The sequence below is a fragment of the Periophthalmus magnuspinnatus genome, chromosome 21 (assembly GCF_009829125.3).
Source record: "Periophthalmus magnuspinnatus isolate fPerMag1 chromosome 21, fPerMag1.2.pri, whole genome shotgun sequence".
Taxonomy (NCBI): Eukaryota; Metazoa; Chordata; class Actinopteri; order Gobiiformes; family Gobiidae; genus Periophthalmus; species Periophthalmus magnuspinnatus.
The window spans coordinates 12,806,203-12,817,992 of NC_047146.1; positions in this window are offsets into that span (position 1 = coordinate 12,806,203).

Sequence of the window (11,790 nt, forward strand, 5' to 3'; positions counted from 1 at the left end):
ACTTGTAGTACACTTGTACTCTGTGCTGATCTCCAGACTCCTCCTCTATGTGTGTGTGTTTGTGTACGTGTGCGTTTGTGTGTGGGGGTGTGTGTGTGTGTGTGCCTGTGTGTGTGCAGAGGCACATGTCGTTGTGCTCCCCACAGGTCCTGACAGCTGCTCATTATTCCCGTATATACAGGCTGAAGAGAGTGACCTCTGAAATGACCCTGGTTTGTCCAGTCAAGCCAAACCAAATTATTTTTAAGAAAGGGAAATGGGAAACCAGGAAAGCATACCATGACGATCAATACAAGACAGGCACATCAGAGCAGTGGGAATAGCCGTATATATCCATAGATGAAAGTGTTATTGCTTTTACCACACTTCAGTGTCAGTGATTAATAATCAGTATTAGTATTGCAGAGAACAAAGCCAAGGTAACAGCCTGATTTTAAAATCTCTATAGTATAAAACAACCAGCTTAGAGAAGCAAAAAATCTGTACAATATATAAAAATAAATATATATTTATTAAGATAAATCAACTTCCCATCTGCAAGTAATTTAGGCACACTGCAGTTTTTCATGAAAATAAGACAACTGACCAGAGTGGGTTTTCAGTGAGTGGGTAGAGAACATGGCAACAAGACAACATTTGGCAGTTCATACAATAAAGGGTTTAAAGATGAACTATGTAACTTTGCTGGACTCCATGGACTCAAGGTGGTTTTCTACCCTCCACCAGAAAAGTTACAGAGTGCACCTTTGAGCCAAAGTATAAGTAACTAACCAATGTTTATCACAGTTCCCACAGAGCAGCTGTACCTGCTCAATAATGACAGATGGTTAGTTCAATGATGTGAAAAAACAACAAAATTCATTTAAAGTGAGGGTAAACACATAAACTCCGCCCACAACCACATTTCAAATAGAGCTGCTAAACTGAGCAGTACCTGGAGGACTAAAGAAGAGAGTGAGGGGAGAGGAAGGGCGGGGTCTGGGGGTATAAGACCAGTGTGTTTGGTGTCCAGATATATCAAACTCCGCCCCTGTAGGCAGGTGTTTGAAATCAGAAATATCAGGGCAGTCTTGCGTGATGTCATAAACTACTTGAAATTGCAGTGGCCACAGACGACAGAACACATAGGTGTAGACGTATTTAACCAGAAAGCTGCAAATGTACCTAATTTCTACAAAAAATGCCAATAAAGAACTAGACACAGTAATAATGTCATTGAAACATCAGTGACTTTAGTTCCGCTTTAACTTCTAGTCCCAAAATATGAACTCACAGTTCATGTTGTTACTAGCTACCACCGCATTTTCCAGTTCTTTTAACCATTTTACTCAACAACTGATTACTCATTTATCCAAAGACGTTTAATCCGAGACAACTTTAGGACTAAATCTTGACGGATGACAAGTAATGCACATTCTTTTGTCTCCCTCTATAGGTTTACGGTGAAGAGATATTTATAGCATCGGTACATCGGGGCCTTGCGGGTACTCAGCGGGGGAGCATAGGGACTCTCTCACACTTGTTGGTACAAAACCCGGCCTGGTTTACTGGCTCTGCTGGATAAGATAGTGAACCGTACCAAGCCAAGGGAGTCCATTAACCACTGAAGAAAATAGCTCTAATGGAAGCCTTATCTATAGCTATCTCTGGTTCGGCACAGCTCTCCAAGGTAAAAAGTGATTGGTGCTCCGGAGGCCTCCACACTTCTGTAGGGTGGTACAAGTACTGCTTAGTGTAAGATTTTTGAGTAATGTAAGCGGTTTTCAAGAGCCTAAAGGTTGCGGGTTGACGGTGAGTTACAGAAGCGGTCCAAGAATCAGCTCAAATCTTCAACGTGTTTTGCTGCTGTAGGTAATTGCCAGGATAGCGGTCGAGTTGATTGGGGCAGGCAGACAGCAGTAATGACACACGCTTTGAGTTACAGCTGGTAATGGGGCCATAGAAAACACATTTTTCTAAGAACTAACAAGGATTCACAAATGACTATGTGTGCTGTGTGTGTGTGTGTGTTACTATGGTCCCAGGGCAAGCAGAGTAAAGCAAGAGTGAAATCATTTGGCCACGAGACAATCTAAGAATACAGTATGCCATTGAGATTTTATATGAATGAATTTTCAGTTTATACGAATGCCAAAATGTTGATCAAAAATGCAAGTCCTATATAGACTGTATAAAGAAACAGACTGAGTGTGATGTCGCCCATAGCGTTCGGCTCCAGTCAAACGAAGCTCATCAAGGTTAGCGTTTATAGGGGCGAAATTTAGAGCCAAGTTTCATATTACCTTCAACAGATGAAGCGAGGATGTTGGAGGTAACAGTCCGTCCTCCCCGCACTGCCGGTTTAGCGAGGAGCAGGCGCTTAGCAATGCTGTCAATCAAACCTGCTGCTAGGGGGAGTGACCTCGGGGAAAGAAAGCACCTCATTGGTCTGTTATTATATCTTGATTTGCAAATAAAATAGCCAAATAAAAACTTCAGGATTATGTAGAGTGGATTAATATGAATATTTTAAGACCAAAATGATGAGTCTGACAGCAGCAGTTACAGATAGAAGGGCCACAGTTTTTTCAATGTAAAGTGAATTGGAGCCAAAGTTGAGCAGGAAGTGCGCCCATGCTCACTTCCTGTTTGGAACACAGCGGCTCGCAGGTTTGCTCGGTCCACTTAAATATAGTCTATGATGTCAAAGAAAGAACATGTTTTGAAGGACCTTTATCTAACTTTTAATTCTTTTACATAATTTACTTCATACAGAATAAAGTATCTAAGAAACGTAATTCAGACTTCCACAAAGAAAAAAGGTATTTTGAAGGAAACATCTGCCTGTGACAATCTCAGGCAGCTGTTGTTCACTCAGGCCTTTACTGTCACTATAACTGTGCTTTTGCTGATCCATTCATTGACTTATTTCTCTGGGATTATTTCTTATGGTGTTTGATTGAATGTATGGCATGGACTACAAAAGAATTACCATCCCTTTGGGGTAGAATACAGTTTTCTGAATCTGAAATGTAGTAGTATATGGCCATGCATTATAATGTCACCAGGATATGTTTGTTATCTAACCACATTTAATTTGCATATTGCTCTTGTGCCCCTGGGCAGGACACACACTTGCTTGTATGTGCCTTTGAGCTTCTAGAAAAGCCACATACAATTAGATGAATGCCTCATTACTATTAATACGGTACTTTGTTATTTAATAAATGGATGAATACATATTGCAGCACATTTAAACAAGACATATAGTGATTTTGTCTCATTATTTGGACATTTTTAATCACAAAAAAACAAGCTCTGTCACTTCCAGCTTGTAAAATTGTACAACCCAGTTAGTGTTTCACCAATTACGAAAACAAATTGGAAATGAAGTAAGTACAGAGCAGTGGGCGTATGTCGGTAGCACTGAAAGCAGGTTGATCAAAGCAGTGATGTCTTAAATATAGGAGACATGCACGAATCGCTCTAAATATAACTTTGACTGGGTAAATGAGAAAGGGAAGCAATTATAGCATAGTTAAAGGTGCTAAAAAGTCCATTTTTGCCTTATAGGTTTCCTTTAATACATTAGGTCTCCTCAGTGTGCAATCTCCCACCTGCAAACCCACTTCCCTTCCTTCCCTGACACAATTCTTCTCGCATTTTCTATATCTAATGTTTTTAATCTTTCCAAATGGGCTCCCCTGAAGGTTAATTTGCATGACCACCTAAGACCTTGCTGTTAGGACTGGAACGCTGCTTAAATCTGATTGTGAGGGTTCTTTCCATTAGACCAAGGAGCTCTTCAAACCCGTGCTTCGACTGCTAAGACACCCATCTGTGTTTTTCTCCCCCCTCCTCTCTGTGACGCGCCTGATTGTATTCTGGTTCTCCTGGCTTTCCGTACTCAGCACACGGGGTTTTCATCAGCTAAGTGAATCCAATAATGGCCAGGAGGTGTGAGGGGAGGGGGGTTGGAGGGTGTTGAGAGGAGGGACCAATCAGGACGATGTCGGGGCCTGTCTTCTAATTGTGGAGGGGACTGAAGCTGCCTGGTGCCTTCGCCGAAACAAGCCCTTAATTAGTCATTGTGAATCTCCATTGTCTTAATAGGGGGATGCTACACGCTTTGTACGTCAATCTACGTCGACGTTATGAAAAATGAAAGGGGAAAGGAACATTGCATCGGTTAGATTCAGTAGGTTATTCCAGTGATACGAGGGTTGTCAGGTTTCAGCGACTCAAGAATGCCCACAAAAACGCCCAAAACCACCGTATTTATGAAAGTAGCACTGTTCCGGTGACAAATACCTGCCCCCCTCCCGTCTTTCTCGCACAGGTAGAAGTTCCACGGGGTGCGGATGGCTTTGAATATGAAGATTTATCACTGGAATTCAGGTGTTTCAATAGGATTGTTCTAAAAATCAATACACTTTACATGGAAAATACCTCTGGTCAAGGTCACAGCAGGTCTTAAATAGTCACCCAATTCCACGGCAGAACTGTGGACCTAAACCCAAACTACAAATCTTAGTATGGCGTAGAACAGAATACAGTATAGCCAAACTAGAAAGATCCTTATAGATGCTGATTTCGTCCATTGCTTTTTATATTGACACCTTTTGTACTCACGGAGAAGTACTTAAATTTCGTAGTTAATATACCTGTGAGCTGCTCCCCTATTGCAGTCTGTGCTCTTGTCAAATCCGTTTCATATTCATGGATACAGTCTCGTGAGTACTCCGTATCGATCTTTTCAGAGGAACAAACTCCTACTATGTGATCATGTTCCTTTAGCGGCGGAGGTGGTAATTAGGAGGAGGGGCCTGCTCGCTGCTTTCACTCCTAATTGTGTAGTAATCAATCGCTCATCACCGTGAGAGGGCCCTGCTTGTTTCCTTCTATTTCTGAACACTGCACGACAAGTTAAGGCCTGTTTAGTCCCAGTGTAAGGATAACAAAGCCACCGTGCGTTTCACTGGTTTGGAAAAGACCAGTTGGTTTACTGTGGGTAATTAATGTGAACTATTTTTATTGTATATGTTTTTAGATGGTGAATATTTCCTGATCTAATCTATGTTATAATGTTGTTTCCTCATTACAAACAGCCCTGGAGTTGTGTTTTCTTTCATTCACACATGTTTAACGCGCAAATCCAGCATATTTAGGCTGAGTTTTTCTCTCAAACTGAAAACACTCCACGCTGTTCCACCTTGTGATGTCATGAGGTGATACAGGAAGTGCTCCACTCTGTTTTTAAACCACATAAACCTTCACTAGAATCATTTTGATAATAATTTCAACCCTGGAATTTCCAATGTGTACCGAATTAAAGGTAAAAGTTAGCTGTTAACTTGAGAACTACCACTTCATGACATCACAAGGTGGAACAGAGCATTTTGAGCTTTAGAAATGTGGACAGACTAATAATAAAGTGTTACTCAAACGTGTGAATAAAACAAAACACAACTCTAGGTGTGTTTTTTGAGGAGGTAACAGCGTTCTAACATGGCTTAAAACTCAGAACAGTCGATTTTGCGTAATACAAGACCTTTAAATGTGATGACAAAGTGATGAAATTGATGAAAATTTCGCGCCATTGATGAAGAAATTAACAATTCAAAACGAAATACTGTATTACATCTTTTGAATGAGCAGAGTTTTTGATTTAAGGTGTATATTTTAGGTCTTTCTATGTCTACTACATCAACTAAGCACTAAACAGATATAAAAATCCATTGTGTTTTGTATTAACATGTTTTACCCAAAAGATCCAAGACGATAGAAAAAACATCGTGCACTCGAGCCCTTAAAACACCCCACGTCGCTCTGCCCATACTCATGAATGACTCTCATATGGCCTCCCATGCACCCACACTGACCACATGTTAAAATATGCAAACATCTACAATGTCTTTAAAATATGTATAGGGCATAATTGTCAGCTTAATATTTTATGTAATTTGTGTTCATTATTGATGACCTTGAAAGCCATGTTGTGTTGTGGTGGCAAAGTTATGTATATATTAAAACATATCGCTCCTATACTGTGGCATAGAGCTTAAAAAGTACTTTCATTATAGCTTTATGATAGTGCGTGCATTGTGCTAACAGCTGGCTCTTGTTGTGAGTTTAAGGGGTATATTTACTAAGCATTTGTGCATGTGCTAAATTCAGTGGAAACGCTAAAAAAAATGGATGCAGTGAGATTAGCAATACTTATGGACGCTTCACAGACACGGCATAGGTTTTGATCCTGAAACCAAATGAAATGGGCAAAACAGAGGAAGGAGAAAATGCAGATGAATTTGTTTAGCGGGCGCTGCTTCATTTATCAAGACAACAAGGGCGAAAACTTTGAGAACATTTAAAACGATGGAAAGACAGTGTGAGTGATTGTTGGAGGATAGACAGTCGTGAAAGGACTTTTGGGGGCTTTTTTAGGGGATCAGAATCTTTTGAATCCATTCAAAAGACTGGCTCTTTTACTATTTATTTATATGACAGAAGCCAATGTGAGAATGTATTTTATCTACAGTTTAATCACAGAGAGAAATAACCAACGTTAGGATCTGTTTAAATGGTTCAAACTGAGAGTGGGAGAGTTTGGAATGATCTAAATAGAACATTGCACAATAATAATAATAATAATAATAATAATAATAATAATAATAATAATAATAATAATAATAATAATAATAATAATAATAATAATAATAATAATAATAATAATAATAATATCATCATCATCATCATCATAAACTGACTGTTATAATCATGTCAAATCTGTTTTGTGCACAAAGCTCTCAGTTGTCTGCTCTGCTTGTGTGTTGGTTTAAGGTTAATCAGTGTAAAATGTATAAAAATAAGAAAAGATTCAGTTCTTTTCAAAAATGAGATGCGGTTCGAACCATCCACATTAAGTAACTGTTCAAAAGTGATGTGAAGTTAAAGTACATGACTCTATACACTTACTAATTCGAGTTAAAATATCTTAATCATGACGCTGTTTTGAAGGTAGACGCGGCGTAATAAAAAGTCCCTCGTAATCCACAGAAAAGACGAGCTTCCCAGCATCAGTCCTGTCCAACAGGTCGTCTGCAGCTACTTTTAAATGTATGCAATGATTGTATGAAAAGCTACAGACACAATGAGGCGTATGGGCGTATATAAGCTGTGTACATACTGTTCAGGCCTGTGTGTGAGCTACAGAGCAGAAACAGACCGTTCCTTTTGCTCCGACTCTGAACTTTCATTTACATTCTTTCATATTCTCATTTTATTTCAGGTGCAACACGCCCAAAATAGCGAATGCACTTTTTCAGTTTGCACTCGTAATTTAGCACCTGTCTTAGTAAATGTGCCCTTAAATCTTTTATTCCATTTTTATAAAGAAAAAACAGCCATTCCACATGTAGCCTACAGAATACAAGTATTTTTAGGTGTGCTGCTGTAGTTTCTAATTCATGCTACATTAAAATAAATGAGTAGAATCATTTATTTAACTTTTTAGTAACTTTCTGCTATTAGCTATATTTTTTGTAGTTTCCAATGCCATTTGCACTAGTTATAGAATATTTGTCATTGAAAGTGTTGGAGTGCACAAGAGTAGTTAGTCAGAGTGGTTAGTATCACATGGGGTTTGCACGTCTTTGCTTCTCCAGGGAAGACACAAGGCCGAAACACCCATGTCTTTATGGAATGTATGGAAATAAAGGACTATTTAGGAGTATTTGGAGTACTAGGCATCAAGAAAACCATTCACACTTTGTATAACCATAGTGGCTCAGGGACAGGACTTTGAGCCACTACAGCTAAAAAAGAAGAATCTAAAAACTAGGCATAATCTAAAATTGTAACCGTAAAAAAAAATCTATAGAGTAAATATGTGTAATAATAAATGTAAACCAATAATAGAATTAAATCATAAATATTGCACTAAAAAGGCTGAGGACATGAACATTCTCTGCGGCTCTACTACAGGGGCCTTAAATTTCAAGTCACAAACACAGACGATAAAACAGATGACAAAATGGTAATAGGAAAACAAGTTTCAAAGCCTGAAATGTGATTTGTTTTTGTGACCTTCAAGGCTACTGTACACTTTGCACTTTTATGACTAAATTTAACTAATTTAAGAGCAACTACAGTGACAGACCCTGGATTTACTAAAACATTAACTACCAGCATTTGTGATATTTTTCAGTCATAAATGAACAAAGCCTCATCACCGCTCCGTTTGTTTGTCTTCACCATGGAAACGAGCATGTACTTAACAATAAACACAAAGGAAGGATCAAATGAACTGAAACTATATTGTGCACATGATAATGTAATATAACCTAAATAAGAGCCAAAACCTGGATACCCCGGCCACTAGGCTGTGCTAATGTGACATTATAGCATTTTGAAATGGAGCTACAGTGAAGATTATAATTCTATGGCAGAATTTGCTGATTTTGTTCTCCATTATGGACAGTGGTGGAAGAAGTACTCAGTTTTGTTTCTTAAGTAAAAGTACAGATACCGTACCACATGAAAAAATCTACTTAAGTAAAAGTATTAAAGCACCCCTTTAAAAATGTACTTTAAGGGTGAAAAGTAAAAGTATTCCACACATATTTTGAGGTCTTTTAAAGCTTTAAATGTATTGATTTTGATGAAGAATTGTGCTGAATTTTGTACAATACAAACAGTTGAATCAATTTGTTTTTTTCTCGCTGCTTTATTTGCATATTTTTGTTTGCTCAGACTATGAAGTTGATAAAAATAAACCCCTCAGTTTTCTCAGCAGGTCACAATAAGCAATCAGCAGCAAATAACAATAAAAAATACTATTCAAAATCAAAAATGTAGTGGAGCAGAAAGTACAGATACCTGCCCTGAACTGTAGTAAAAAATATCCACTTTAAAATGTATTACAGATACCTAAAACTTGTACTTTACTACTTTTATTTTGTTACATTCAACCATTGATTAATGGTTTATCTACATGAAAAAAACAAACAAACAAACAAACACAAAGTTCAACTTTTTTTTTTTTCTGATTCTGGTTATTGTTTTACCCTCAAACCAAAAAGTGTTGACATTACTCAAACACAAAGGGGAAATTATAGAAGTTCAGATAAAATGTTCCAAATGTCCAAAGAGAAGCATTGGCAAAAACAATACAAAATAAACCAAAAAAAAAGCCATGAACAACACCAATACACTGGTGGTTCACTACTGCTAAAAACATGTATCACACCAGAATGAACCAATGAACACTATGTTTGCCATTTTGTATCTTAAATCTCTATTGGTTTAATATTAGGGTAAAAAAACAGCAGCACTCATGAAATGCTAAATTATAACCTTTACTTACTGCTAAAAGCTATTGAAGATATTAATTATTTCATACATTTTGAAAGCTTAAAAGCAACAGTAGCAATAGTAGCCCAGTTGACAAATGGAGGTTGCCGGTTCAAATCCCGCTCTCGACAGAAGCAAGAGATTTCTGACCTGTCCTGCACCACAACTGGAGATGCTCTGTTTAACCTCAAAATGCACATGTAGTCTCAATTCCTTTTACATACATTTACTTTCATTCGAATTAAAAAAAAAAAAAAAAATCCACATTAGCACTAAACAGCCCTCACACATAGGTCTACTGATTTCTCAAAGAAGCAGGGAGCACTTCCTGTATTGCCACATGACATCACAAGGTGGAACAGAGTGTTTTATGTCAGACAAGAACTAAATGAGAGTTAAAAAAAAATCATTGCTGGATTAAAAAGGAACTATTAACCGGGACGAGGGGGTCTTTTTGGTCTCACACACCTCGGATACGGTCTTGAAGCAGTCGGGCTACAGATGGCGCCATCGTCCTGCCTCCACTGATAGGAAAACGGCGCCAAAACCTGTAAATCAGCTGACCAGACACGTCACAGCAACATCACGTGACCACTCTGAGGAAGACCGCTAGTGCGCTGTCGGAAAAAAGAGCCTATTAAAACATATGTAAATAAAATAAAACAAAGAAAAACAAAACTCCAGGTGCGTTTTTGATGAGAAAACAACATTATAACATAGATAAGAACATAAGAGCGTAATATTGGCCCTTTAACCCAATGGAATGTCTTTGTCTGCTCGCGGTATGGTCTCACATTACACAGCGGGTCCTCTGTTTCGGTTTGAGTGAACAAGCCCATTCTCAGACCATAATGGCATGTCTTTCAGAGGGAGAGACAGTTTGTTTTAAAGTACAAAAATCAATACAGTGGCTGCAGAAGACGAGGGAGCAAAATCTATCGAGACGAATCGGCAAGCTAGCCAAGAGACGCGTCCCTGCTCCGTCTCTGATTGTAGAGATTATTTAAGGGGGAAAAAAATTTAATTGGAGGCGATGGCTTGAAGTGATTGGCTGATCTCCCCACAGGATGACCTCAAGTGTTATCCTCGCAATGTTTGGAGAAGTAGTGGACAGAGCGCGCCACATGTCCTACATCGGGCTGATTAGATTAATAAATCAATCTCCTCATCCCCATCCGCCTCGCCACGTCTTGCCGGGTCTATTTTTATGAAACGGGTTATGGAGGATCATCATGGGAAGTATTTCTCATTATTGACTAAGTGAACTTTGACATTCGGGCGCGGCGATGGCATACGCTGGATTGATCATCGACTGAAATGAAAAAATGGTCAGCAGCAGGCACATAATGTTTTCTGAACGAGTCTGAGCAAAATGGATTTTTCTCGTTTGATAGTCTGTTATTCTATTATACGTGTCTATGGGATGGGTTATGAGAGTTATGAGGTATGTGCTTATGGTAAAAGTGAAGGCATTGGCGCTGTATCGCAATATTTAGTATAGATTTAGTCGACAGATTTAATCCCAATTGGACTAAAAATGTCATTAGCTGTTGTTTCTACCTGGGTATCACTCTAAAAGGGACTGTGACGTCACCCGAAGCATTCAGTTGCAGCCAAATGAAGGCTAGTGGTTATAGCAGCTAACGTGCAACCAAGACCCATATATGGAAATCCGGGTGTCCAACCAAAGAACCAATCAGGAGCAAAGTGTTGAAGGTACTCGCCCTTTCCTGCCTGGGGGAGGGAGCTCAGCAAAGAGGCAGGATGTCATGATCCGCACCGTCCGCTCCTGGTTTTCCTCCTGTCCTGCTCTTTCCCTCCCCCACCTACCGGATCTGGGCTGGGCTCCTGGCTCCTCCTGCGCGCACCTGCAGGCCATCAGCGCAATCACCACCACCTGCTGTGTATAAGAGGAGCCAGGACTAGACACTCGGCATGAGATCGTCTGCGTTTCCTCACCCTGTCTGTCCTGTCGTTGTCTGCGGGATCCTACGTGTGTCTTCACCTCCTGTCCTGTCTTGGTCTCCAGCTTGTTTCCTGTCACCTGTCCTGGCTCCTGCTTGCTGGATTTCTCCTGCTCGGTCCTTCCTGTTCCCGCGCCTTGTCCTGTCGTGCTCCGGCCCTGGATGTCTCCTGCCCGCTCTGCCCTATGCCCGTCTGGTCTGTCTCCCGCTACCTACGTCCCGTGTGAGATAAACGAACTGTCTGAACTGTCTTGTGCACTAATTGTAAATAAACACCGTAAATCTGCCCCGAGTCTGCACTCTTTCCGCTACACCCACCGTCACGACACAGGACCAATGTCAATCAAACCTGTTGCAAACGCTAACAGCAGATGAACTCAGATTTAGGGACAAAATAGCAAAATAAAAACACCAGGATGATGTAAAGCGGTTTAAAATGAACATTTGAGACTAAAATGACACGCCTCACGCTATATCGCAATATTTAGTACAGTTT